The sequence below is a fragment of the Anolis carolinensis genome, chromosome 3, assembly GCF_035594765.1.
Source record: "Anolis carolinensis isolate JA03-04 chromosome 3, rAnoCar3.1.pri, whole genome shotgun sequence".
Lineage (NCBI taxonomy): Eukaryota > Metazoa > Chordata > Lepidosauria > Squamata > Dactyloidae > Anolis > Anolis carolinensis.
In genome coordinates, this window is record NC_085843.1 from 61,700,708 (window position 1) to 61,727,825 (window position 27,118).

Genomic DNA, 27,118 nt, shown 5'->3' on the forward strand with positions numbered 1-27,118 from the left:
TAATAATAATAATTGCATGGAAACCCTAACCCAAAGACCTACTCTACATCCTGACGCTCTTTGGAGGGCGATGGACCATGATTGATGGGACTTGCATATGGGACCCTGAAGAAGAAGACAGAAGGCCTGGTTCTTGCATTCCAGGAGGAAGCCATCAGAACAAATGCAATTAAGGCCAAGATCGAAAAATCAGATGATGACCCAAAATGCAGACTGTGCAAGGAAACCAACGAAACCATTGATCATATCCTCAGCTGCTGTAAGAAAATCGCACAGACAGACTACAAACAGAGACACAACTATGTGGCCCTAATGATTCATTGGAACTTATGCCTCAAGTACCACCTCCCAGCAGCAAAGAACTGGTGGGATCACAAACCTGCAAAAGTATTGGAAAATGAGCACACAAAGATACTGTAGGACTTCTGAATCCAGACTGACAAAGTTCTGGAACACAACACACCAGACATCACAGTTGTGGAAAAGAAAAAGGTTTGGATCATTGATGTCGCCATACCAGGTGACAGTCGCATTGATGAAAAACAACAGGAAAAACTCAACCGCTATCAAGACCTCAAGATTGAACTTAAAAGATTCTGGCAGAAACCAGTACAGGTGGTCCCGGTGGTGATGGGCACATTGGTTGCCATGCCAAAAGATCTCAGCCGGCATTTGAAAACAATAGACATTGACAAAATTACGATCTGCCAACTGAAAAAGGCCACCCTACTGGGATCTGCGCGCATCATCTGAAAATACATCACACAGTCCTAGACACTTGGGAAGTGTTTGACTTGTGATTTTGTGAAACGAAATCCAGCATATCTATCTTGTTTGCTGTGCCATACAATAAAATAATAATAAATAATAATATGTGTACAAAATGCTATTATTCTTCTCAACAGGGTTTTCCAACTGTTGGGGAACATGTTCTTCAACCTTGGAATGAATAATTATTTTATCCCTACAATGGTTATATTAAAGTTCAATTACAATAGAGTTTATTCATTAAAGTAGCAATTCACACACAAACTGCATGATCAAAAATCTTCTTCCTGTCTGTGCAAAACGCATAAGAAGTCTGCACTTTGCTGCAACAGAGCTACATTCCACTGTTGTGGCGGCCAGCGGCCAGTCCATTCGGACGCAAATGGTAAGGAAGAACAATGCTAAATCCAGGAGGGTTTTGAGTTCAGGATTTACTGTTTCTAGCTGGAAAAGGGTGAGAAGCTTCAGCTCTGCAGCTGATACAAAGTAACTTTCACACCTTATGCTTTGTACAGACCTCGTATTTATACAGATATTGTTATATAAGTTGTTATTTGAGTGATTATATTGCTTTTGTTTATGTGATTGTTTTAGTCAATTGCTATGTTTTTTTTATTCTTATAGCATTTTATAGTGTTTTCAGTGTTTTATTGTACAATGTTTTATGCTGATTTTATATTGGAAACTGCCCTGAGTCCCTTTCGGGAGAGAGGGCGGTATACAAATAAACTTTTACTTACTTACTTACTTGAAAACAATTAATTATTAACAACACTTTAATGATTGATAGGAAAATCCCTTTTCAGCTGGTGTACATGTCTTGTTCTTGTTCCAGCATTCCTTATGACCCTATGTTGGTCAGCAGTTTCTGGACTCCTTGATGATGTGTCTGGGATTTATTTATTTATTTATTTATTTATTTATTACCATCATTTCTATCCTGCCCTTCTCACCCGAGGGGATTGAGAACCATTGCTTCTGTTGTGGTCACCTTAAGACACCTGCAGGGCTCAGCATTTTAGGTACTTTTTGGATTAGTTTCAATTGAGTTCAAGTCATTTATTGCATATTTATTACTTTCTACCTATGTCATTGCCTTGTTTTGCTGGTATGGGTATACTATCTGATTTGGGGAAAATGTATGTCATATATATGAATATGATATATATCATATGTCATGTGAATATATGAACTACATCCTCACATGTAAACGTACATGTGAGTTACAGAGATAGGTTTTAACAATTTTCTGTTTAACTTTATACAACCTACCTGTGCTAATTTGGTAGCCAAAACTGTGCACATAATTTTGAAAAATATTTCCCAATCCTAGAAAGGGGAAAATAATTGTTTGGCCGCCATTATTATTAATTTCCCATCATTTTAATAATACATTTGGTACCTCTTTCCTTGTTAAAAAAATTGGTGAGTATAAAGGCCTATTTCTTCCCCCTTTAAATGATGTTTTCCAGGAAGGCCATATTCATGCACAAAACTAAAGCAATGAAGTTATATGCACGGAACATAAGACTAAATATTTTCACATTCTTCATCACATCTACAATACAGTGCATTTTGCAGCTGTGTAGACATGAAATTTGGGCCAAAGCCTCAGGTAAGGATTTGAAATTGTCATTCTTCAAATCCCCCTGCATTTTCTTCCCATTTCCTTCCCCTCTTCGCCCCAGTTTAGTACTGGGTTGAGATGCTCTAGTTTTTATTCTTATACTAGCTTGGGGACACAGTGGTGCCCAGGTCATTAGAGAAAGGTATTGTTTGCCAGTGTTCCAAGTTTATTCTAGATCCAATGTCAGCTGGGTTCACTCTTCAAACCACACCAGGGTGGGTCATGGGGCCTCTGTGTACCAAGTTTGGTACTGATTCGTCGTTGGTAGGAGTCACAGTGCTCTAAGGAAGCCAGTGAAGGTATTGCAAGTCTCATCATCCATGGTCCTTCCCCCTCCAAACAGCATCTAGGTGTAGAGTAGGACATGGGGGCTCTATGTGCCAAGTTTGGTCTTGATCACTCATTGGTGGGGGTCACAATGTTCTAAGGAAGTGAGTGGAGGTATTGAAATTCCCATTGTCCATGGTCCATCATCTTCCAAACTTCAACAGGGTACAGAGTGGGTCATGGGTGCTCTGTGTGCCAAGTTTGGTCTTGATAAGTCATTTGTGGCAGTTGAAGTGGTCTCAGGAAGTGAGTGAAGGTACTGCAAGTCCCATTATCCTTGGTATGTCCTCCCTGAAACTGTACCAGGACATAAATTGGGTCATGGGGGTTCTGTGTGCCAAGTTTGGTCCAGTTCCATCACTGGCGGACATCACTGTGTCCTGTGAGAGTTGTAGCGATGGAAAGTACTACAAATCCCATCACCCATGGTCCATCGTCCTGCGAATGGCACCAGGACATAAAGTGCATCATTGAGGTTAAGTGTGCCAAGTTTGGTCCAGATCCGTCATTCGTGGAGGTTGTAGTTGTCCGTGTAAGTGGCGGCCAATCAGAAAGCTGCCACATACTCCACTGCATGCATACATACACTGCCCACCGCAAACATACAAACACTGACTTTTATTATATACTAGCTTGGGGTCCCGGCGGTGCCCGGGTTATTAGTAGCGGACATTGAGTTGTTTTGGATATTATGAATGGGCCCATTGATGCAGATCTATGGCCGATGGGGTTTGCAGTAGTTTCTGGATGGGGCTGAAGGTACTGGAAATCCCATCGTCTGTGGTCAATCCTCCCCAAAACCTCAGCAGTATATAAGAAGAGTCATGGGGGTCTGTGCCATCTTTGGTACAGATACATGACTGAGGGGGTTAGGAATAGTCTCTGGATGTGGGTGAAGGTACTTCAGATCCTATCATCCATGTTCCATTCTTCACCAAATTCTCCAGGGTTGAAATTCATAGGGAGTTTGTGTTCCAAGCTTGGTCCTAGTCTGCCATTGGTGGGGGTTGTGTGGTCTGTAAAGCAGGTGATGGTACTGCAAATTCCTTCGTCCATGGTCCATCCTTGTCCAAACTGCTCCAGATGCATGTTTTGTGTGGGGTTGCATTGGTCTGTGATAGTCAGATCCCAGGGCGGAAGTATACACCGCCGCATGCATACATACATACATACAAACAAACATACATACCCACAAACACTGACTTTTATTACTATATACCTGGTTGGGTACCTGGCGATGCCCAGGTTATTTGAAAGGAGATTTTAATTTTTTTTAAATGAATTATCCCATTAATAAAATGCATAAGGTTGTAGATGGACAACATCCACAACATCCTGTGGCGCAGGCTGGTGAGCAGCCTGCTGCAATAAATCACTCTGACCATGAGGTCATGAGTTCGAGGCCATCCAGTGGTGGGGTGAGCACCCATCAATTAAAAAAAATAGCCCCTGCTCATTGCTGCCCTAGCAACCCGAAAGATAACTGCATCTATCAAGTAGGAAATAAGGTACCACTTATAAAGTGGGGAGGCAAATTTAACTAATTTATGACGTTGGAATGAGGAAGTGCCGTCACAGTGGATGATGTCTCGGTTGTATGTGTATATGGGCATTGAATGTTAGCCCTATATGTATATAATGTGATCCGCCCTGAGTCCCCTTCTGGGTGAGAAGGGCGGAATATAAATACCATAAATAAATAAATAAAGAAATAAATAAATAATGTTGCCTAAGTACCTGATGTTGCCTGGGTTCATTTGGTAAGGATATACAGTAGAGTCTCACTTATCCAACACTCGCTTATCCAACGTTCTGGATTATCCAGCACATTTTTGTGGTCAATGTTTTCAATACATCATGATATTTTGGTGCTAAATTCGTAAATACAGTAATTACTACATAGCATTACTGCATATTGAACTACTTTTTCTGTCAAATTCATTGTTAGACATGATGTTCTGGTGCTTAATTTGTAAAATCATGACCTAATTTGATGTTTAATAGGCTTCTCCTTATTATCCAACATATTTGCTTATCCAATGTTCTGCCGGCCGGTTTATGTTGGATAAGTGAGACTCTACTGTATATTAGAAATAGGCAAACATTCAATGCCCGTATACACACAGAACCGAGACAGAGACAGATGCAGAGGCAATTTAACCTTCTCCTGAGGGGATGTTCGATTCTGGCCACAGGGGGGAACAGCTGCTTCATCATCCACTGTGACAGCACTTCCTCATTCCAACGTCGTAAATTTGTTAAATTTGCCTCCCCATTTTATAAGTCGTACCTTATTTCCTACTTGATGTGGTGCTACAGTAGAGTCTCACTTATCCAACATAAACGGGCTGGCAGAATGTTGGATAAGCGAATATGTTAGATAATAAGGAGGGATGAAGGAAAAGCCTATTAAAAATCAAATTAGGTTATGATTTTACAAATTAAGCACCCAAACATCATGTTATACAACAAATTTGACAGAAAAAGTAGTTCAATAGGCAGTAATGCTATGTAGTAATTACTGTATTTACAAATTTGGCACCAAAATATCATGATGTATTGAAAACATTGACTACAAAAATGCGTTGGATAATCCAGAACGTTGGATAAGCGAATGTTGGATAAGCGAGACTGTACTGCACTTCCATCAGCCCAAGATCAACCTATTAAGCATGAAAAGGCATTGTTAAAAAGATAATAATGATGTTGTCTGCTGTCTTTTGAAGAAAGTAAGGCCTTACAAAGAAGATGAAAGCTGCCATCTTTTGAGGCAAGATGGCGTCCTTCTTTTAGACCTGGAAGCATGGGGCCAGCCTGGAAGGCCTTAAAACATGTCAGCAGAGGAGCCCAGTGGTGGTTGGGTAAGGTGGGGGGGGGGGGGGAATAAAAGTTTTCATAATGACAGCAAAGATTAAAAAGATAGTCATTTTTTCTCTTCAGTCTGTTGTGGAAAGTACTGTCTTACCTTGTAGAAGGACAGTTCTGGCAATGAGGGAGGCAGAAGCTGCCTTCTTTGGAGCAATTGTGAGGAGGCAAGATGGCCCCCTCCTTTGGGCCTAGCTGGGCCTAGCAGCCTGTCAGTAGAAGCGCTGAAGGAGGTGAGGTGAGGGGGTAGAGTTTTCATAAACATACCCGCAACCACTGTTGAAAAGGAAGCATTAAAACATAATTATTTTCCATCATTAGTTGGATTCAGAATGCTGTGAATGTGTGAGTGAACTGTAATTCTTAGAACCAAAGTTTTTTATTATCAGTATGACAGTTGGGCATGTTGGGTCTATGTGGTCCAGATCCGTTGTCAGTGGGTTCATGGGTCGAAGGGGTTATGTGTGTCAAGTTTGGTCCAGTTTCGGCCTTCCTGATGATCCCAGTGGTGTTTTGGATTACCAAAGTGTAGGCCGAAGGATGTTAACTGTCCCAAAGCTAGAGTCGTTCTGAGGAGATAAATAGGCCGAACGAAGCCAGTTGGTAGTAGTTTTTGCCTCAGTGGTCACAGTGGCCTGTGAAAGTGGAGGCCAATCAGAAAGCTGACCCATATTCTGCCAGGCCAATCAAAACGCGAGCACATATTCCGCCAGGCCAATCAAAATGCTGCCACAAACATACATACAAACATTCACTTTTATTATATATATAGATAGATATAGAATAGATATAGAAAAGCTTGGGGACCCAGCGGTGCCCGGGTTATTTGAGAATGGAACTGTTTGCCTTTGTTCCAAGTTTAGTCTCGCTCCAGTGTCAGTTGGCTTCAGTTGGTGCGGGTGAACTACAACTCCCATATGCAAGCCCATATATAGATATAGATATAGATATAGACTAGCTTGGGGACCTGGCGGTGCCTGAGTTATTAGAAGAAGGCACTGTTTTTTTTGGGATGTTAGGAAATATCACTTAAGTTTGGTCCAGATCCGTCGTTGGCTGGGTTCAGTGCTGTCTGAATAAGGGTGAACTATAATTTCCAGGTTCCCAGGACAATCACCCCCAAAGTGGGCCTGCATTCACAATTGGCCATGTTGGGTCTGTGTTCCAAATGTGGTCCACATCTGATGTCAGCAGGGTTCAGTATTTTCTGGATGCAGGTGAACTATAACACCCAAAATAAAGGTCCATTCCCCTAAACTCCAGCAGTATGTTTAGTTGGTCATGGGGCTTCTCTGTGGCAAGTTTGGTCCAGATCTGACGTCAGCTGGGTTCAGTGCTGTTTAGAGAAGGGTGAACTACAACTCCCAGAGCAAAGGTCGATGCCTGTATGCACAGTTGTCCATGTTGGGGTTTTGTGCCAAGTTTGGTCCAGATCGGAAGTCGATTGGATTCAGTGCTGTCTGGATAAGGGTGAACTACAACTCCCAGAGTCAAGGTCAATCATCCCAAAACCAGGCCTGTATTCACAGTTGGCCATGTTGGGGCTTTGTGCCAAGTTTGGTCCAGATCCAATGTCAGCTGGATTCAGTGCTGTCTGGATAAGGGGGAACTACATTTCCCAGAGCAAAGTTCAATCAACCCGAAACCAGGCCTGTATGCACAGTTGGGGCTGTGTGGCAAGTTTGATCTAGTTCTGAGGTCAGCTGGGTTCAGTGCTGTTGCAGCGGTCTGTGGGAGCTGAAGTGATTGAAAGTACTGCAAATCCCATCATCCCTGGTCCATCCTCCTCCACACTCCACCAGGACATAAAATGGATCATGGGGGTTAAGTGTGGCAGGTTTGATCCTGATCCGTCATTAGTTAGAGTAACAGTGCTCTGTCGGAGACAAAGTGTTTTACAGTACTGCAAATCCCATAATCCTTGGTCCCTCCTACCCCAAAGTGCGGCAGCATGTAAAGTGTGTGATTTGGGATATTTGTGCCAAGTTTGGTCCATTCCTTTCATTTGTGTCAATTGCAATGGTCTCAGGAAGTGAGTAAAGGTACTGCAAATTCCATCATCCATGGTCCATTGTCCCCCAATCCACACCAGGATGTAAAGAGGGTCATGGAGGTTCAGTCTGCCAAGTTTGATCCAGTTCCGTCACTGGTAGGCATCACAATGGTCAGTGGGAGCTGAAGCGATTGAAAGTACTGCAAATCCCATCATCTGTGGCCCATCCTCCCCCAAATAGCATCAGACCCTAAAGAACGTCATTGGGGTTAAGTGTGCCAAGTTTGGGCCAGGTCTGTCATTCCTGGCAGTCACAGTGGCCTGCGGAAGTGGCAGCCAATCAAATAGCTGCTACATACGCAGATACAAACATACAAACATACCCACATACAAACACTGACTTTTATTATATACTAACTTGGGGTCCTGGTGGTGCCTGATGAAGGCATTGTTTGTTTGTGTTCCAGGTTTAGTCTAGATCCAATTCCAGCTGAGTTCAGTGTGTGCGGGTGAACTACAACTCCCATATGCAAGTCCCATAATCCATGGTCCAAACTCTTCCAAACCACACCAGGATGTAGAGTGGGTCATGAGGGCTCTTTGTGCCACATTTGGTCCTTTTCCATCATTGGTGGGAGTTGCAGTGGTCTCAGGAATTAAGAGAAGGTATTGCAAGTCCCATCATCCATGGTCCACCCCCCTCCAAACATCACCATGATGTAGATTAGGTTGTGGGGGCTCTATGTGTCATGTTTGGTCTTGATCAGACATTGGTGGGGGGTTGCAGTGGTCTCGGGAAGTGAATGTAGATACTGCAAGTCCCATCATCCATGGTCAAAACTTTTCCAAACCATACCAAGATGTAGAGTGGGTCATGAGGGCTCTGTGTGCCATGTTTGGTCCTTATTTGTCATTAGTGGGAGTCTCAGTGGTCTCTGGAAGTGAGTGAAGGTATTGCAAGTCCCATTGTTCATGGTCTATCTTCTTCCAAACTACACCAGGACGTAGAGTGAGTCATTGGGGCTCTATGCACCAAGTTTGGTCCAATTCTGTCATTCGTGTCAATTGCAGTGTTCTCAGGAAGTGAGTGAAGGTCCTGAAAGTCCCATCATCTGTGCTCCATCCTCCCCCAAACTGTACCAGGACATAAAGGGAGTAACGGAGGTTCTGTGAGCCAAGTTTTGTCCAGTTCTGTCACAGTGGGCTGTGGGAGTTGAAACAATTGAAAGTGCTTCAAATCTCATCATCCATGGTCTCTCCTCCCCCAAACGGCACCAGGCCATAAAGTGAGTCATGGGAGTTATGTTTGCCAAGTTTGGGCCAGGTCCGTCATTCCTGGCGGTCACAGTGGCCTGCAGAAATGGAAGCCAATCAGAAAGCTGCCACATACACCACTGCATACACCGCCACATACACGGCCTGCCGCATAAAAACTTTTATTATATACTAGCTTGGGGACCCGGCGGTGCCCGGGTTATTTAAGAAAGGCATTGTTTGCCTGTGTTCAAAGTTTAGTCTAGATCCAGTGTCAGCGGGGTTCAGTTGGTGCGGGGAACTACAACTCCCATATGCAAGTCCCATCGTCCATGGTCCATCCCCCTCCCAACACTGCCTGGATGTAAAGTAAGTCATGGGAGCTCTATGTGTCAAGTTTGGTCTTGATCAGAAATTGGTGGAGGTCACAGTGGTCTCGGGAAGTGAGTGAAGTTACTGTAAGTCCCATCATCCATGGTTCAAACTCTTCGAAACCACACCAGGATGTAAAGGGGGTCATGGGGGCTCTGTGTGCCGAGTTCGATATTGATTTGTTGTTGGTGGGAGTCGCAGTGATCTCAGGAAGTGAGTGAAGGTATTGAAAGTCCCATCATCCATGGTCCATCCTTCTCCAAACTGCACCAGGGTGTTGAGTGGGTCATTGAGGCTCTGTGTGTGAAGTTTGGTCTTGATCAGTCATTGGTGGGGGTCGCAGTGGTCTATGGAAGTGAGCGACGGTATTGCAATTCCCATCATCCATGGTCCATCATCCTCCAAACCACACCAGGGTATAGAGTGGGTCATTGGGGCTCTGTGTGCCAAGTTTGGTGTTGATCACTCATTTGTGGCAGTTGCAGTGGTCTCAGGAAGTGAATGAAGGTACTGCAAGTCCCATTATCCTTGGTATGTCCTCCCTCAAACTGCACCAGGACATAAAGTGGGTCATGGGGTATATGTGTTCCAAGTTTGGTCCTGATCCATCATTAGCTAGAGTAACCGTAGTTTGTCGGAGACAAAGTGTTTGAAAGTACTGCAAATCCCATAATCCTTGGTCCATCCTTCCCCAAAGTGTTGCAGCATGTAAAATGTGCCATATGGGATATGTGTGCCAAGTTTGGTCCAGGTCAGTCATTCCTGGCGGTCACAGTGGCCTGTGAAATTGGTGGCCAATCAGAAAGCTGCCACATACCCAGGGTTCAGAGTGCCAGTTAATTGCAGGTGAACTATAAATCCCAGTACCTACTTCTCCCAAATGACCAGGCCAATTCCTCCCAAAACCCACCAGTATTCAAATCTGGGCATATCAGGTATGCATGGCAAGTTTGGCCCAGAGCCATCATTGTTTGGGTTCATAGCATTCTGGGTGTAGGTGAACTTCAACTCTTCTACATTCCCCAGTAGGAGTCACAGTGCTCTGACTTGATGCAGGGTGCACTACAACTTCCACCATGTGGAGTCAATCCCCCAAACTCCTCCAGGAAGTGTAGTTGTGCTGTGTTTGTTCTGCAGACAGATTTGAAAGGGAAGGGCAGTAGGCGGGGTCATGCAAATTTCACACCAATGGAGAACCCTGGGATGATTGCCTGTGGTGGAGGAAAATGCAAAATCTAGGATGAAATGGTCCCCAAACGAAAGCATTCCTTGGGTGGTGAGCCGTAGTGTTTGGGGAGGACATTGGCAGGGTTTGGGCTGCATATTCATGGAGCTCACTGTAACCGCAATGTCAGTGGAAAAGAGTGACTTGCTGGCTCCTCATCACTACTACTTTAAAAGCATTTGTGTTTCCATGAATATCTTGGAAGTGAATAGATGCATCCATGGAGGGTTGGAAGTACAGGGGGGCTGCAGGAGAAAAAATGTCTTGGTAATCTTTTTTACTGCTGAAAAAGGTTTATTCCATCTAATTCCCTTGTTACCACCACTACACCTTCAATCTTCCTTGCTTTGCAAGGAGAAGAAGCAAGAGGAAAGGAGCAAAATGAAATGATGTTGGATGAAATGACATGATGCCAGACTGAAGGAACAGAGATTCAATGGACAGCCACAAAACTGCTGGACAGTCATCATAAAATGACTTCTACATGAGTATACGATGGCAGCTTCTGAGCTAAATTAATTGTGATTTCGGACCACTTTGCTTAACAGTCAGTTCTTGAAAATTATTTCATCAGGTATATTTATTAGATCTGTCTTAAAGATATGCTAAGTTGGAAAGGTTGCATCAAATAGCACACAAACTAAGGATTAGTGACATATAAATTGGTCTCCATAAAATTGTGGTAGATGCCTCAGTAATTTGAGGCAAAACCGTAGTTTTTATTGTGTATCTAATCAGTGTCTCCATCTTATTTGGATTCAGCACTGGAAATACGATGTTAATAAATAGACTAAGACAATTAATAGATTAAGACAATTCCAGAGGCTCTCTGAAGCTTTTGCCAAAAAGGAGGGGAAAATATTTAAAGAACATCACATACAAGCGATTTTCCCCAATGTTTTGAATGGATGAATAATTCTACTTAGGCAGGAAGTATTCCAAATATAAGAAATAGTTTTAGTTCAATCAGCAGTAGTAGTCCTAGAACCCTGAAAGACATTGCTCAATGATTCATTGAGAATCTAGTTCTTATTTGAACTAAGTATGCAACTGTGACAAGAAGAGACTATTCATACAATTAGTACCATGACAGTCTTATTGCTGAAGTAATTAGCTTAGGAAGCATAAAGAATAAATTAAGAAATCTGTTTCTTAAAAAAATCAGCTTGACTGTCTTTGGATATGAAACACGATCTTCCCCAAATGCCCAAATCCTCTTTCATACTTTTTAGCTGTACACTCTTACTACTTTGTTTTTCAGCAATTTGCCCTTAGATGCTCTGCTGAAAAGGGGGGGGGGGGGAGAGAGAGAGAGAGAGAGAGAGAGACAGGAAGAGGATAAAAGAGGAAATTGGAAGAAAGGAGAATCAAAAGGAGAGGACAAAGCTCAAAGAAATAAATAAGCAAACAATTTGTATATATCTAGGCCTTACTTCCTCTCTTCTCTTTTTTATCAGCAGAAAGAGATGAAAAATTTGCATCTAATTTTATTATCCTAGGAAACAAGTTTTTTACCCGCGTATGATTATTGAAACAAAGCAGACACTTGCGCAATCCCAACATGCAAGAGATAAACAAGGTATACTGGAATGTGGAATGTGTAGTGTTCCATTTCTTGCCATTACAGGAGCAATGTATGAAGCACAGAGCTCATTCAGTACATGACTCCTATTGCATTAGACACAGCAGCTTAGATTTTAAAAATCTGGAAAACCTAAAGTATGTATTTCTTATTTCCTGTTATATTGAAGAAGTACACTACAAACCTAAAACCTTACCCATTTCCCTCAAAGACCATAATAAATAAATAGATAAACGTTATTTATATCCTGTCCCATCTCCCCGGGACTCGAGGCGGCTTACCATGACTATTAAAGATTTCTCTCAAGAATCTTAGTATTTATTATTATTTTATTTGCATCCCATCTTCACAGCAGCACAGAACTATTCTAGTGGGATGGGTCATATAAATTTTCTCTTTGAGATTCCTGACATCATTCTCTCCTACTACTCCCATATATCTCTAGGAGAAGGAGGAGAAGGTGGTTGTGGTCTTATAGATAAATGTTTTGTAGTGATATGGTAATCAGGGCCGGCCCTAGGTAATTTTCAAGTGTAAGCAAACAGTATTTTGGTGCCCCCCCCCAAATGCAGTGAGAGTGGAAGAAGAGAGCCATGGAGATAAAAAGCAAAGATAATAGGCTTCTTGTTGAAGAAGAATCACTCAATTTGTTGTATCCAGAACAGAATAATAGAGTTGGAAGATATAGATATGTGTATTAATGAAATAAAAATAAATATCTTGTTTGCACTTGTGTGTCTTGTACCATTAATCTGTGTTGTGTAATGTTTCATGTCTTTTAAATTTGTTTTAATGATTCCTTTGTAGGTTTAATTCCATTTTAATGCTTATAGTCTGCTTTGGAATATTTTAAGAGGGAAAACGTGGTGTACAGTATAAATCAATAGTAATATCAAAAATAAAATATAGTATCCTAACAATAATGCTAATACTATAATCAATATAGCACAACTTCTAGTTTTTAACAGCATTTTCTAAATTGTTGCTATTTTAATGCTTATGGTCTGCTTTGGAGCATTTTTAGAGTGGAAAAGGGGATATACAGTATAATTAAATATAAGTGAAAGGTAAAGGTTTCCCCTGATATTAAATCTAGTTGGTACGACTCTGTGGGTTGGTGCTCATCTCCATTTCTAAGCTGAAGAGCCAGTGTTGTGTATAGACACCTCCAAAGTCATGTGGCCAGCATGACTGCATGGATCACCGTTACCTTCCTGCTGGAGTGGTACCTATTTATCTACTCACATTTGCATGTATTAGAACTGCTAGGAAACCTGAGAGGTTTCCTAAGGAGTCATAGGATCCTAGAGTGGGAGAAAGCCCCACTCTAGGATCCACACAGTCAACAAGTGGCGATCCAGCTTTTGATTTAAAGCAGGCATGGGAAAACTTCGGTCCTTCAGGTGTTTGGACTTCAACTCCTACAATTCCTAACAGCCAGTAGGTTGAATTCCTAACAATTGAAGTCCAAAGCACCTGGAGGGCCGAAGTTTGCCCATGCCTAAAGCCTCCAGAGAAGGAGGCCCCACTGTCAACTTGGCCCAATGTAGTTTGCCCCTTCTCTCCCTGGAGTCTGAAAGAAGTACCTTTGCAGCCCCTAAGGCTCACCTTGAATGCTCAGCCTCCCTGTGGGCGAAGAACACAGAGCCTCCGGAGACGAATGGCGGCTGGCCGCTTGGTGAGGGCTGCGCAGGAGGCAAGAGGCAAGAGACGGGGCACAAAGGCAGCACCAAAGAGGCCCGGAGAGAGAGAGATAGAGAAGGGCTGGGAGTCTTGCCGAAGGGTTTTTCCGGCCCCTTTGCCCATTTTCCTTTATGCATATTCCCTCTTGTGAAATATCCACCTAAAAACCGCATGACATGAAACATAAACTGAGGGCTGGAGCTTTCCAAACTCTGGAGTTTTTGTTCCTTTTTGAAGAAATTGAGCGGTTATGCAAGGCTGCATCGTAAAATTAACACCGGAGGTTTTCATAGCTGTTATCAAGGGGTTGCTGTGAGTTTTCTGGGCTGTATGGTCATGTTCCAGAAGCATTCTCTCCTGATGTTTCGCCCATATCTATGGCAGGCATCCCCAGAAGTTGTGAGGTCTTTTGGGAACTAGGCAATTGGGGTTTATATATCTGTGGAAAGTCCGGGGTGGGAGAAAGAACTCTTTTCTGCTTGTATGAATGGTGCAATTGGCCAGCTTGATTAGCATTAAATAGACTTGCAGCTTCAAAGCCTGGCTGCCTCCTGCCTGGGGGTGTTGTTAGCTAGCCCTGATTGTTTCATGTCTGGAATTCCTGTTTTCTGAGTGTTGTTCTTTATTTACTGTCCTGATTTTTGAGTTTTTTTAACACAGGTTGCCAGATTCTGTTCATTTTCATGGTTATTATTTCCACTAACCCCCACAATTCCTAATGTTGCAATTGGCCACCTTGTTTAGCATTGAATAGCCTTGTAGACGGCTCAGCCGGGAAGAGAAGGGGGTGGAGTAGGATGCCCGGGGCAGGGAAAGTAGTGCCAAACTGCCTTGGATCCTGCGTGTAGATGCACCTGAGGAGCACCGGGCAGTGGGAGGGGGCATGGATGAGGGGGTGAGGCAGGAAAGTGAGGCAGAAGCGGAGCGGGAGCCCGAGGCGTCACCGTCGCCTCATGCTTTCAGTTTTCCTGGAGGCTCTTGGTTACTTTAACTTCTCTTGTGAAACTTCAACTCCCATAGGATTCTAGGGGCTTTCCAGTCATTCAGGCAGCTCCTCCCCTTCCCTTCCAGGCGCCTCAACAGTGCCCCTAATGGTTTGGCACCACACACACTCGCTTACTTTGTGTATATATTCACCCACCCCGATGGTAATATGAGATGAAGCATTTCTACAACAACAAAAAGTCTAGCCATATATATTTCTTCATTTATGAAACTGCCATGTTAGTTGACACTTCAAATTTCACACCAAAGAAATAGTAGATATATACATATTTCATCTAAAGTAGTTAATGTCTATTGAATTCATACAGTGGAGAGTCTTGATATATGAATTTAGTAATCTTGAAAGCATAGAATCTGAACTCAATGGAAAGCCACTGGCACATCTATATTGTAACGAAAACTTTGGCAATGGGGGTTGGACTCACTGGCCTCTGAGATCTTTTCCATCTCTATGATTCTGTGATACTATGATATGAGATATGAGAATGAGAAGGATAATAAATAAAGACTGTGGAATTATAATTATCAGATTAAAATTATTGAATGCCTAGAATTCACAATTGTGGTTATTGATTTATAATTGATTTGTACTCACAATCCTTACAGAATAAATAGTGTAGGAAATATGTGGAGATCATAAAAATCTTCCAGTCATGACTTAATGAGCAGTAGCTATAGCAAATAATGTTTCTCTGTTCTGTCAATGGGCATTCGGCATTCTTCTTCCCATGAGTTAACTCTAATGTGAGAAGGAATTTCGACAGGGATTCTGCTTCTGTCACACTGGTGATTGCTGGGATGGGTGGCAAGGAGAAAAGTTACTCCCAATTTACAGACTCCCAATACTGACTTACTGGCTAGAACCCAATATGGTTTCTAGTCAGTAAATCAGTACTGGATTTGGGGTTGGACTGGCAAATGCTACTCAGCTACACAATTAAGATAGTCATGAAACTAACCAGTGTATGTAGAATTGGAACCACTACAATTTTGCAAAGGTAAATCTACATGTCTTTGGAGGCATTTAAAATGATTTCTGAATGCAGAACAGCAACAGCGTGAGAGCACATACATAGACATCAGAAAATTATAACCAATCCAATGGCAGCATTCTGTAAAAGTGGCTGAATATCCCATAATTTCTATGTTACTGTATAAAATCATGATATGGCTTATGAAAAAACATGACCAAGAAAAAAAAGAATAGAGAAAATGTTCGTTTTTAGCATCCAATAAAATCAATGAAAGCATAGAGTCTGCCAACCTAGCGGTTCGAAAACATGCTTCCTTCACAGTAGATCAATAGGTACCGCTCTGGCGGGAAGGTAACAGCGCTCCATGCAGTCATGCCAGCCACATGACCTTGGAGGTGTCTACGGACAACGCTGGCTCTTCGGCTTAGAAATGGAAATGAGCACCAACCCCCAGAGTTGGACACAACTGGACTTAACGTCAGGGGAAACCTTTACCTTTTTAAAATCAATGAACAAAATGAAATACTTGAACTTTCATATAACATTCTTGTTATTTTTGGAATTTCCCATGAATATATACCTAGGTTTATTAGTGTGCTAGCTGAATTTATGAAATATAAAACTGCATTGTCAACATGACTCAGTTCATATATCTTTTTTCTAGACAAGTGAGGCTTTAAACATTACAATGTCATCCAATATTTAGTGTTTAAATTCAAAGAAAACAGTTCAGTTCCATAGGGTTCCATAGGGGAAGAAAGAAATGAGTTCCACAAAGTATTATAGGACAAAGTTAGTGTTTAGCATAACTCCTAGCTCCAATACTTTACCAGTACATTAGCTTCTTGTCCTCCAGGGAACTGGTCTTAAGAACTAGTCATGAAAATTCATAACAACTACATTACTCAGCCAGCCAGTATTAAGTTCACATTTCAAGACTTCAGTGGCATATGAAGGTTACTCAGTAATAAAAATGAAAAGCTATCATTCTGAGGTTTCAGCATACCAAGAAGAAGCAAAAGTAAGACATTTTCAGTTCTCAATTTCTGTACACTAGGTGCTTCTCCAGTGCTACTGTACAATTCTCGGACTCCTGCTTTTATGTGATACAAGATTCCTAGCTGGGAACAAAATGGAAATGATGTTCAGAAGTTATACAACTATAAACTAAGACGATCAGTTGCTTTCCCCAATCAGATAACTAGTTTATTGGTAATATTTAAACATTCACCATCAGGCTCAGGGCAAGACATTCAAATATGTTAGATGTGTGTGTCTATGTGTTGTGATGGAATCTTTGAGTAATGATACTACTAGGTGCACTAGAAGAGGAAGAAAGACTACTCGTGAGCAAGACTCTGATGAGGAGCAACAAAGGAAGCAGATCTGGGAAATACTTATGGAGCCTACTAATGATGGCACATTTAAGGGCTTTGAGGGGGATGATGGGGTTGAGAATCCGGAGGATGGGATGACAAGTTCAGAGGATGAGGTAAGGGACTGGACTAAGGTGCGGGAGATCCAGGACATCTGTAGAGAACCCACAAGTAGCGACATGTTTGAGGGTTGGCACAGTGGGGATCCAGCTGGGTCTTGGGGAATTATAGGTTTGGCTAAAAGATGGACTGGGTGGAGGGATCAGCAAGGGGCTTCAAATGAAAGGAGGTCTGGTGGGGCATTGTCTGATTCTAGCTCTGAGGAGAAATTGAGGCAACAGACTGCAGCTGCTAGCAGAGTGTTGGCTGATTCTAGTTCTGAGGATGATTTGTGAATAAAAATGGGTTTGGGAAATGGATCACCTTTGCAGTCAGCAAAGTGTTGTTGAGTGTTCGTGTGTCCTTGTGAGTTGTTTGGGAAGACGTGCTTTGGGAAGACTTTTGTGAACGTAAGTTTAATCTGGATTATCCATGGCTGTGGGGGTTGGAACTGTGAGGGTTTTCTCTGGACTGCTTTGTGTTGATCTTATGTATTAGTTGCCGTGCTGCATTCTACGCTTTGGCTCTGTGTATGACCTGGACTGGATTTCATACTGCTGACTTCTCCTTCTCTGACCTGCACTGGATTTCATATTGCTGACTTTTCCTTCTCTGACCCGGATTGGACTCAACGACGTCGACATTGTGTTTGGGTGACTTCGACAGATGTCTTTGGGCCCCTGCTGGTCGTCAATTCCTGCCTGCTGATGTCCTGCTGGGAATTGGAGTGCCTTCTTTGTTGTTTTACAAAGTTTGTTTTTAAACTGGATTATACTCCGGTTTAATCCGGGTTATTTTCCAGGGTCTGGGGTTTCGTGTGGAAATTCTGTATTTCACACTGTTCTGAGCCTTTTGAGTTTGTTTTTGGGCTCCTTTTGGTTGTGAACTAATAAACTGCATTTTTACTAACGTCTGGTCTGGAGCTTTAAGGAGTCTGTGTTGCAACACTATGTGTGTAGATTCCCAGGAACCCATGAATACTTGATGCTCTTCTACATATGTACAGAGTGCACATACAGTGGTGTAATAAAATAGAGTGCACTTTAAAGGGCAAATGTGTCAAAGGTATCTGCAGAATAATATTCAACACCTCAGAATGATATTTGAATTAAATATTTAATGTACAAATAAACTAGAATGCAAATGGACTCCTATGAAATGTTAAATTTTGGAAACATGTTTATGTTCCTCTGCCTCTGGGTGCATCTACACTGTAGTTTGACCCCACTTGAATTGCCATGACTAAGGACCTAAGGATGTTTCTACACACTTCAAGACAGATTTTCATGGAGTCCATCAAATGAAGCAGAATTGCTTCAGGTGGTTGCCTGTGTGACTCCATCTCCGCAGCATGTAGAAATGGGAGGATTACAAAGATGGGCAGAGATCAACTCCACTCCTTTCCCTGAACACAGAGAAGCTTAAAAATTGGTATTTTTCCTTGTGATGGGGAGTGGTGTATTTGCCCCAGTACTTCGTGATGTTTCATTGTGGCCGTTCATATGGGTGCTCTGCTAATGCTCCTTGTGTTTCCATTAGTGTTTTAAAGACAGTGTGAGACCCATTGAAATAAGTTTTTTTAATGTGTGTTTGTCTCCTTTAGTGTAAGGGCTTCAGGGGTGTCCCAAAAAGGAAAAGAATCCCCATCTCCTTTAGTGTAGGGGCTTAAGAGGAATGATCTCATTGAAAGTGGTGTTTCAAAAAGGATGCTTGTTTTGAAATTGTGGTGGTATCCTTGAAATAGTTGAGCAATGTAAGATGGGGGTGAGTAAATTATCGGTTTCTTTAAAGACAGAACTACATGAAATGCCACACAAAGAAGACGATTCTACTCCCTCTCTATCCCCCCCTTGTAGTATGAAGTCCTTAATGCTATGGAATTCTGGGGATTGTAGTTTGGTGAAGCACCAACAGTGTTTGGCAGGGAAGGCCACAGCCTTGTAAAACTGCAACTCCCATGATTAAATAGCATTGAGTCATAGCAGTTAAAGTGGTGTCAACCTGCATTAATTCTGCAATGTGAATGCATCTTCTATCCCTATCTCTCTTGTCTCCCCATTATTAAAATTTATTGCAAGATCATCAAGGATGGATGTGCTTGCTATACATATGAACATTTCTATAAAGGGTTTTGTGACGAAATGGAATATCAATTTCTCAAAGAAGACGAACTTGCTAAGAACAGAAATATTGTTTCCCCTGAAAAGAGAATGTATGTATTATTTGTTACACTTGCTCCACTGTTCTCACTGGAATGCTAAGACATTTCAGAACCATCAGACTGTTTCCAGACCCATTGTTTCCCCTTCATAATCATTTAGCCATTTTCAATGACATAACTAAGCACTTCATTCTTAATCCCACAAAGATGGTATGCCTGTTTCTTTTATGAGTTTTTCCCAGTCTTCCCATCCAACAAAACCCACTGAGTGGTGCTGGACAAGTTACATTTTCTCAGCCTCAGAAGAAGACAATGGTAAACTTCCTCAGACACTACTCTGATATGGTATGTGTCATATGTTTTGGACTACAACTCCCATCAGCAATCACCATCGTGATGAATAGTTGGGCACTGTATTTAGATTCAACAAAGACCAGTTCATCACCACACATTCCCTTGTCATTCTTGGACTTTAATTACTGAAAGTCCACAAATAAAACTTGTTAGCTTATATGGCACCACAACATTCTTTATTATATTTGGCTCCTGGTAGCCTGATTACTCTTCCATATATTCTCAAAAGTGACATATAATGCTAACAAGGATTGTTTCCCTGTTCAGTTAGGTTTACAGGGTTTTTTAAACTTTAATTATTTGCATATCCTTCTGAATTCTAAAGTGTACAGCCAAAATTTAGATTGATCACCTCATTAGGTTTATCACCACAAAAATTAGGTATATAACCTTATGCAGTATCTGCCATTACGTCTTGTTATAACAGGTGGGACTCATATAGCCCTTTGTATGTTGTTGGACTGATTTCCAGCAGCCCTAGTTAGTACAACCAATGCTGAAATTGAAGCATAACCACATCTGGTTGCATGAATCCCACACAAATGTTTAGATGCAAATCAAAATCATAGATAGATTATTTCAAATGACAATATGAGTTGAAATCTATTTTAGACTCATCAGAAATGCTAGGAAAATCTGGAAAACTTATGTGTTCTCATTGTCCTCCAGGATGTATTTCAGCCCCAGTATACATTATCCTGCCCCTTTTGGATTCTACTTAGGTCACACTCATCCACCTATTTAAATCCAACACAATTTGGTCTTGGAATCCACAAACCCCACCTTTTCAAAGTCAGTGTGATACAAAAAAATGCTTAGGCATGTCCATGGATTTCAGAATGTTTTAGAGTTTTCATTTACCTTTTACCATGCAGAAAGCTATCAACCAATAGCTTTTGGTTTCCTGTCAACCTACCTGGCATCTCCACTGGATCACCTTCCCCATATAATGACTGTGAGAACTTTATATGTAATAGTCTAAACTCACTAATCCTCCTCTTCTGATGGAAGAGTGTGCATTTTGCTTTATTTTATTTTATTTTGAGAGATTATGGACTCCTTTCCTTCTTCCTCTTCCTCTACATGCAGTCTGCTTGTCAAAGCCTAAAATTATCTATTCAATTCACACCCTGCCTAGCATGTGCAGGCCTCGTTCTCTTTTTATCCAACCTTCCATCAAGGATCACTCTAAAAAAGTGGTTCTCAACCTGGGGTCCTCAGATATTTTTGGCCTTCAACTCCCAGAAGTCCTGACAGCTGATAAACTGGCTGGAATTTCTGGGAGTTGTAGGCCAAAAACATCAAGGGACCCAGGTTGAGAACCACTGCTCTAAAAGGCTATCATCACCACCATCTTCATCAAAGACCCATATCGCACACACTGAATAGGTTTTAACATGGAGATGAACTATCATTTAAGAATTCTGCATATAGAGCAAGTCCTCCTTTCTTGCTCCCTTGGGATCCTTCTGCACCTCTCCTGCTCCCGTGACATGTAATGCGTAATGCATCCTCCTCCCACCTGATCCTCTTAAGCATGCATGCACGGCCCAGTGAGATTGTCATATAATACAATTTAATACAACAATAAATATTTTAAAAATACCAGGTAAATCCCATGAAGCACACATCTGGAAATGAATGTAAAAATGGAAAAACCAAGCCTGCAGGATCTTGTAATCATCCACCAACCTGATGTACTCTCAATCACTCACCATGGATTATTATCTTATTTAAAACAATGTAATTATTGTTGTTTAAATCTATTTGATTAAGAATCAAATATGTGGGCCCACTAGTGGATTTCAAATACTACAACCTGAAGGTATTTACATCACTACGATTATATCGAGGAAGACACCCATTCAGCATTGCCACAATATGTTTTTTCTTTTAATTTCCATAGCAGTTAAATTATTTTTCTGGAAATCATAAAATGGCATTCTTCATAGAAAATGATCTCTGCATTTTATGGATTCTGTAATAGCATCACCATCCTCATCTATTACACAGGTATGTTCTCTGAAACATAATGCCTTATTGAAACAGATGGGTGGCATATTGTTAATAAAAATGTCCATGTACTTTGAAAACATCTCCATAGCACAGGTTGTTTTTCCACATTGTCAGGATCAATGAATGTCAGGCATCTCTCTGTGTATTTGGAATCTATCTTTCCCTAGGATGGGTTAATAGAGGTTAGGAATCGGATGCATAACTCAGGTCTAATTTTATATAGGTCAATGGAAATGTGGCAGATATGAAGACTTCTTTTCAGAGCACTGGATACAGAGCACTAGACGGGTTAATGCAGTACTGTTTCATCAGTAGACATCCACATTCAAATCCTAATTAGATCAAAAGTGAAAGATTGTGTTACTCTGACTTTACTACCTAATTTGCAATGAGTGGCAGTTTAATTAAAAGAAAGGTGTTAGCGAAATGGCCAAGGCATTGTAGGTCAGAATGCTTTGGAATTCCTTAGTGTGGATATTGTTGCTTTATTTTGAATGATATTCTCATTAGCAATATGATAGATAGCAGTATTCACAACTACAATCCACAATATCTTTTTGTTATTTAAAAGGTATACACTTTTAAAAAATATGAATAAAGAAGAAATAACGCGTGGTAAAGAAACACCAAATACTCCTTCCTTCATACCATACTCTTAACCTCTAATAAATAAGTAAGGGAGTATAAATAGCATAATCAGATGTGGAGGTGGTGGTGATTGTTGGTGGGTGTTCTGGTAGTATACTTTTATGTCATTTCTGACTTCTGTTCAATGGGTTTTTTGGGGGGAATAATTTGTTCAGAGGGGTTTACAATTGCTTTCCTTTGAGGCTGAGAGAATGTTACTTGCCTAAGGTCACCCAGTGAGTTTCCATGTAAACTGGGGGTGCGAACACTGGTGTCTCAGTTTCCTAGTCCAGCACTCAAACCAGTATACCATGTTAGCTGCCTAATCAGAAGTATACATAAATAAGGATTATCTATCTTCATGTTATCTCAGCATTCTCCAAGTTGATGCATTCCAGATGTTAAAGACTACATATCCCATGATGTGTAATCATTACTTATGATAGTTAGGGCTTGGAGAATGTGGTAATCTACATAATGTGAAAGAAGCATGGTGCCTAACAGAGGTCTAGATTCATATAATGTGCTGAACAAGAGGCAATTTCTCAAATTCATTTCATATAATTGAATTAAACAAGAATATAATTGTCAGATATATAAAACAATTGTTTACAAATGTGTCTTAACATGTCTACTTTAATAAACAAAATGGAAATTTCTTCTGTGACTGACTAAAACTTGTCTCTCTTCTGCAAATTGAGCAATTTCTAACTTGCTCTAAGAACTTCTAAATGCCAGCTGATCTGGCACAAACAGAATATTCTTTCAATGTACTGAAATGCTTCTGAAAATAATAAGAGACATGCTGGGATACTGTCATCTGATCCTGCTGTGCTTTTGGAAGTCTGAATCCCCAAGAGTAACCAATCCTGAATTTTTCTCCTTAATATTTCACTATAAAAGAAAAAAAATGAATATACTATACACTGAGTTTCATTCCTACTTTGTGAATACTAAGAAGATTGGGGTTTTTTTCTGCTCACAAAAGAGTATGTCATAATAACCATCTCTGATGTCGTCAGTCTGAGATTGATGGTGGTGTATACAAGAGAGCATTATGAGTCTTGGGGTTAGTTTCTATCTACTCTCTTCATCCTCACAGCTTTGGCTTCTGGTGTCATATCCCATCGTGGCAGCTACCTGATCATGACACAAGACAGAAAGAGAAAAACATAGTATATAGTTGGAAAGAAAACAATGTGTGTAAAAAGCTTCTCATGTTTATTCAAAGTATAAAATACAAGGAAAGCTGTTTTTCCTCCACTGAATATATAGTAGAATGCCTTTGCTATCAATCCCTGGGAGAAAATTATGTTAACTGATCTGGGACTTGGAACGAATAATGATGCCCCCCACTTCCTCACTGTGAGAGCTGTTTGACAGTGGAACTCTCTCCCCTGGACTGTGGTGGAGGCTCCTTCTTTGGAGGCTTTTAAACAGAGGCTGGATGGCCATCTGTTGGGGGAGCTTTGAATGCGATTTCCTGCTTCTTGGCAGGGGGTTGGACTGGATGGCCCATGAGGTCTCTTCCAACTCTACTATTCTATGATTCTATGATTCTATGACCATGTGCCTAGAGTAGGTCATATTCAGAGAGTGCTGATATGCTAGCCCTTGCAAGGCATTGCTTAACACTTAAAGGTTTGGCAATACAGTGTGGCCATTTGGACCTGGGTCTTTCATAATAATGTTTGTGCGCATGTGTCTTCAAGTTACCTATCAAATTATGGTGATCCCATGAATTCCATAGTGCCTCTTAGACAAATTACATTCTACTTTGGGATGCCAACCCCAATATAATGTAGTGGTTAGGGGTATGCGAAGCTCACACTTATGCTTCGTAATTCAGAAATTCAAATCTCTGAATTACTGATAGGATCATTTCTGTAATGCCTAGTTTAAGTTTCAATTTATTTGTCCTTATCCAGTCCAAACACCAGTTTAGAACTAAGACAGATTCTTTGGATTAAGGTGGGAAGTAGTAGTAGATATATCCATACAGTAGAGCCCCAGTTATCCAAGATGAAAGGGCAGGCTCAATCTCGGATAACCGAATGGCTTGGATAGGGCGGGCCCTCACTGAGGGACGTCTCCCCGGATCTCCCTCGGCCAGGCCCTTGCTGGAGGAAAGTGTTTTCTCCAGCAAGGGCCTGGCTGAGGAAAACCTGTGGCAAGCTCCTGTCCCTCCGAGAAACAAGGAGTGTGCCGTGGGTTTTCCTTGGCCAGGCCATTGCTGGAGGAAACTTTTTCCTCCAGCAAGGGCCTGGCTGAAGGAGATCTGGGGAGACGTCCCTGGGTGAGGGCTCACCCCTTGGGAAGCAGCCCATGAGCACTGTTAGACAGTAGTGCTCATGGGCTGCTTCCCAAGGGGCGAGCCCTCACCGAGGGACATCTCCCCGGATCTCCCTCGGCCAGGCCATTGCTGAAGGAAACTCTTTCCTCCAGCAATGGCCTGGCCGAGGGAGATCCGGTGAGATGTCCTTCGGCAAGGGCTCGCCCCTTGGGAAGTAGCCCACAAGTGTTACTGCCTAGCAGCACTCGTGGGTTGCTTCCCAAGGGGCGAAGGCCCAGCTCAGAGAAGCACCCCATGAGCTCTGCTGCAGCAGCGATCGCGGGGCGCTTCCGGGACACTTCCTCCTCCCTCTCCCTCCCCTTTTCTCAAGCTCCCTTCGCTCGAAAGGAGAGGGAGAGGCGGGGCGCTTGCTTAATATTATTATCATCAAGTTTAATACTTTCCAGCAAAGATTTGCAAACAATACTTGTTGATTTTAATTTCTCTGAAAATTTCCAATACAGCAATGTGGTTGAGACATTCAGACATTATGGCCCATACATTAACCTGTATAGGAAATTGGTGCCATGCAGAAAGATCAAAGCACTCAGTATTCTATTATATTTATTAATATGCAACACTCTCTTTTCAGATTGGGTAAAGACATATTTAACAAAGGGCCACATCAAGGCTGGAAGCTGCAAATTAGAATCTCTCTACCTTATAAATAGAATTAAGCATTAAATGATTCAGAAAATATCAGGTCAAACCATATTTGTTGATGTATGCATTTTCACACTGTGACCTCATAAAAGTGCCAAAATATAAGCCAGTTCCCCCTCTTACTCCACAATTATCTGCATATTAGAATTCATCTGGACATTCCGTTCACAGGCAATGATCCATGTATGCCCTTCATAAGCTCAACTGTCCCCATTTACAAGCACCACCTTTTTATGATTCTGCAGGAACCTTTCTTGAATATTATGTATTTGATTTCAATTTATTTGCAGAATTAATTATAAGCCAAAGATAAAATAGGAAATTATGTATTTCACTTGCTTTTTAGTGACAATAAAGCAATGTGGGTTTTTTCAGCTGCATTATATTCCAGTATACTGATATGAAACTTTTATAGATAATGCCAGTGAGCAAGTAATAACCAATTCAAAAATGTATGCACACATTTGTTCTTTATGATTCCCCATAAAAATGCAGGGGGTTGGAACTGCTTATCTTTCCCTAATGTCCTTTAGAACATGTCTTCAAGGATTGGTATTTTATATATTAGGCAAAATATATGCTATTTGTACTATGAATAGAAATTAAGACCACAATTTATATATAGGACATTTTTATAGCTATGTGTATATGAACCCCTAGCCATAACCTTGCATGCAGCTGAATAAAAGCTATTTTGACTGTAAATATGTTGTGTCTGATATTACATATTGAGTTTTAAAAGGGCATTAGATTTAACTATGGTGATCGTCTTTAACTGTCTTGGTTTATCAAATATATTTGAAGATGGTAACTTAATTTGTTCAGTGAGTCAAAATGCAAAACACAAGTTATTATCTTGGAAGACAATTTTCCTGTGACTGGAGGAAAAGCAATACCACATTTTGAAGAAATATTTATTAATATGTTTTTAAATATTCTTAGCTAACTTGCTAAGTGAAGACAAATACATTTTTTAAAAGATCATCTCATGAAAGACTGCTCATTCCAGTTATAATCAAAATGAAAGTGGAATAGTATTTTATGTTTGCATTAAGAAGAAACTGCTTTCAGTGTGTGTGCGGGCAGAGGGGGTGAGAAGAGTGCAAATTCCTCAGAAGTCTCTTCTCAATGCTAACTTACCTGTCGAGACACAGAGGCCTTAAAGAGCCACACATGCTTTTAGTCCAACATAAGGTTTATTATAAAGCAACAAAAATACGCTCAGAGACTTAACTTGAGTGTCTCTAGCCAAAACTCAAGGGTTTACCTAAACTGGGCTTCAAAAAGCAACCGGAAAATAACCCGGATTAAACAGAAAGAAACTCCGGATTTAAACTCAGTTCAAAATAAACAGCAAGCAAACAGCGCTGTAACAAAGGGTTCCACTAGACAGCGCTGTACCCAAAGAGTCCGTTGCAAATAGGTATTGCCAAAACCAGCCGAAGTCTCAGAGTCGCCGTAAAAGGAGTCCAAACAAAGTGTCGTTTCCCAGGTGGTCAAAACAGAGCCATAGTTGAGGAAATCCAAGGGTCCAGGAAGGGAGAGAGCCACACTCACGATAAGCCAGTCCAAACATCGTCACTAAGGTGGTTAAACAGAGCCATAGTTGAGGTAATCTAAGGGTCCAGGAAGGGAGAGAGCCACACTCACGATAAGCCAGTCCAAACGTCATCACCAAGGTGGTCAAATAGAGCCGTTGTCAAATCAGTCCAAGAATCCAGGAAGGGAGAAAGCCACACTCACGATAAGCCTGTCCAAATGTCGAGAATACTCAGGAAACAGGACTCCAAGCTGCAGAACCCGAACCCAAAACCC